This window comes from Etheostoma spectabile, chromosome 20 (genome assembly GCF_008692095.1).
Source record: "Etheostoma spectabile isolate EspeVRDwgs_2016 chromosome 20, UIUC_Espe_1.0, whole genome shotgun sequence".
NCBI classification, from domain to species: domain Eukaryota; kingdom Metazoa; phylum Chordata; class Actinopteri; order Perciformes; family Percidae; genus Etheostoma; species Etheostoma spectabile.
The window spans coordinates 15690006-15693382 of record NC_045752.1 but is presented as its reverse complement, the minus strand read 5'-3'; the positions used below and the strand labels follow the sequence as shown (position 1 = coordinate 15693382).

The following is a 3377-nucleotide window of genomic DNA, read 5'->3' as shown; positions in this document are numbered from 1 at the left end:
ATATTATAAATAGAGTAGAAATACAAATAAAGAAATATAAGGAATTGGATATGTACGTTATTTACATAAAGGAATGTTATTATACATTATTATATTTCTGATCTCATTCGTAAATCCAAGTCCTCAACCTGTTCTCTTGACCCCCTCCCCACAGCTCTGGTCAAAACCTGTCTCACTTCCCTCCTCTCCTTCATAACTACCATTATTCATTCTTCTCTCTCCTCTGGTATTGTCCCCTCACTTTTCAAAACAGCATCTGTCAATAGTGTCTGTTCAACTTCATGCTTTTCTTACCCTTAACTGTCTTTATGAACCTTTCCAGTCGGTTTTCGCCCCCATAGTACTGAAACTGCCCTTATAAAAATCACCAATGATCTCCTTACAGCTGCTGATTCCGGACTCTCATCCTCTATCCTCATCTCCTCGATCTCAGTGCGGCCTTTGATACCTTATCCATTTTCATTCGATTCTCCTCAATAGACTATCTTCTCTCGGCATCTCTCACACCCCCTCTGACTGGTTCCGCTCATACTCTCCCGCGACTCAGTTTATTCAACTCAAATCTTTCACATCCCACCTTCCCCTGTTACTACTGGCGTCCCTCAAGGTTAGTTCTTGGCCCCCTCCTTTTCATCACCTACCTACTTCCCTTGGCAATATCTTCCGCAAATTCAACATTCTTTTCATTGTTACGCAAACGACACCCAGCTCTACATTTCCAGCAAACCCACCTCCTCGTCCCCCCCTTGTCCCTTACTAACTGCTTACTTGAAATAAAAGAATGACGTGTTCACCTCAAACTTCCTTAAACTAAACAGTGATAAAACCGAACTCCTCCTCGTAGCCACCAAATCCACCCTATCCAAAATCAATAGTTTCATCTGCCAATTGACAACTCCTTGGTCCCCTTCCCCTCAGGTCAAGAGTCTGGGGTCATCCTCGATTCCTCCCTCTCCTTTCAGCTAACATAAATAATATCTGCTGGTTGCATACTTCCACCTACGCAATATTAACCGCCTCCGTCCCTCCCTTACCACTCACACTGCTCATCCTTATCCACAGCCTCATCACCTCCCGCCCTGACTACTGTAACTCTCTCCTTTTTGCGCTTCCTCAAAAATCCCTCCATAAACTTCAACTTCTTCAAACTCAGCACTCGTGTCACACCAGAACCCCTCATTTCACATATAACCCCGGTTCTTCAGCAGCTCCATTGGCTTCCAGTTCAATTAGAATACAATTTAAAATCCTTCCATACTTTCAAACATCCATCTAACCTTGCTCCTCCATATCTATCAGAACTCCTAACATTACGCCGCCCGCTCCCTCAGATCTTCCTCCTCCATCCACCTCACTGTCCCCCCATGCTCGACTTATCACCGTGGGGAACAGACTCTTCAGCGCTCTGCTCCCCAGCTCTGGAACTCACTCCCACCCGACCTCCGCATATACAACTCTCTCCCCCTGTTCAAAACTAGTCTAAAAACCCATCTGTTCCAGCTGCCTTATCTGTAAATACACTGTTCCTGTTTTGTTTTGTTTGTTTTTGTTGTTTTTTGTTTTTTGTTTATGTTTTGTTTATCTACTTACATTCTGTTCCTGTTTTATTGTCTGTAAAGCGTCCTTGAGTGTTAGAAAGGCGCTGTTAAATATAATGTATTATTATTATATTTACATAATTAACAAAATTAAGGAATTGCAATGGTGAAATGTAAAAAAAAAAAATAATAATAACGATAATAATTGTTGTAGTGAGAATTGCACAGTCAGGCCAGTGTTATTGCACAAAACAGATAATACAGATAAATTGTCCAGTTTCAATTCTCTCTGAGTGTCTGTGTGTCAGATACTCAGAGGGAGGAGTTAAAAAGTTTGATGGCCACAAGCAGGAAGACTTCCTGTGGCGCTTTGTGGGCATTTTGGGAGAATGAGTCTATCACTGAAAGGCTCCTGTGATTGAGCAACACCATGGAGTGGGTGCGGACATTGTCCAAGATGGCATGTAGTTTGACAGCGTCCTTCTCTGACACCACCAACAGAGAGTCCAGCTCCACCCCCACAACGTCACTGGCCTTGCGAATCAGTTTGTTGAGTCTGTTAGCGTCCGCTACCCTCAGCCTGCTGCCCCAGCATGCAACAGCAAAGAGGATAGCAAAACACTGCGCCACCACAGACTCATAAAACATCCTCAGCATTGTCCTGCAGATGTTGAAGGACCTCAGCCTGGCCATGGCTGGGTTATATCAGATCAACAAGGTCAAGGTAAACTTTATTATCCACAAGTAGGAAATTCCTGTTGTCATCATTACAGAAGTCTATTGTTGTGCAGTCTAATTGCTGTAGGCACAAAATACATGCTGTACCTTGTAGTCCTAATTTTCCTTTGCAGGAGTCTGCCACTTGACCTGTTGCTTCTTAAGAAATTCTGATGAAGAGGGGCGAGGGGGTTGAGTCATTTGGAATTTGTTCTATCTTTTTTTTAACTAAGGTCATTGTACAATTGAGCTACAGATACCTGATCAACTCCAATGATCTTACTGGCTTTTTTGATTAGGCTATTTGTTGCAGTTTCTTCTGGTCCTTAATATACATCTTACCAATGGCACAAATAAGGCCAAATGATAAGACACACACTAAATTTATCGATTTACCTTAGAAAGGCATCTTTTTCTGCAACTTTTTGCATTTATTTTGTGCACATTCATTAAAATTCAGTTTATTTTCTATTTCTATAGTGTATGTTGTGACCCGCTCTACCAGTACACCATTTATATTTGAGGGTGGAACTATAATTCCCTTTTTATTAAAATCTATGGTCATATCCTTTGTTTCTTTGCATTAACCACACAGAAATGATCGGTACACCATTTCATAAAACTCTTCACGTCCCTCTCAAAACCGTCTTGGGATGCAGTATTAGACGTTACAAAACCCACTAATGCTGTATCATCAGCGTATTTATAAAAAACAGAAAAAAGTGTTGTCTGAGGAGGTTGAATGGCAGTTACTGGTGTATAAGGTGTATAAAGTAGAATGGGGGACAGAACGGACCCTTGTGGTGCTCCCGTGTTTATGGCTTTTAACGATGAGATACATGAGTTGAATTCAACTTGTTGACTACGGTTTGTAAAAAAGTTAAAATTCCATAAAACTAATCTTGGGTTACCCTGAGGTGTACCAATTTCTTTTTACCATCAGGTGTGGTTGGATTGTGTTGAAGGCACTGCTGAAGACTCTTTGCCTCGTCATGGTGCTCACATAAATTATTTGTCAGGGTCAGCAGTGCATCTTTAACCCCTCTCTCTGCACGATAGGCCAATTGGTTTGGGTCTAAGGATGGTGTGACCTCACATAAAAGCTTTTACTGGATTAATTTT

At 41.7% G+C, this 3377-nt stretch overlaps 1 long non-coding RNA gene across 1 annotated transcript in view; it reads left to right on the top strand.

The window, feature by feature from the left end:
- Nucleotides 1–2310, top strand: part of LOC116670490 (uncharacterized) — a 10175-nt gene extending 7865 nt beyond the window's left edge. The window contains exon 3 of the long non-coding RNA XR_004327041.1: nt 2257–2310. This is a non-coding gene — a long non-coding RNA (uncharacterized LOC116670490). The remainder of the gene's footprint in view (nt 1–2256) is intronic.
- Nucleotides 2311–3377: the final 1067 nt, after the last annotated feature.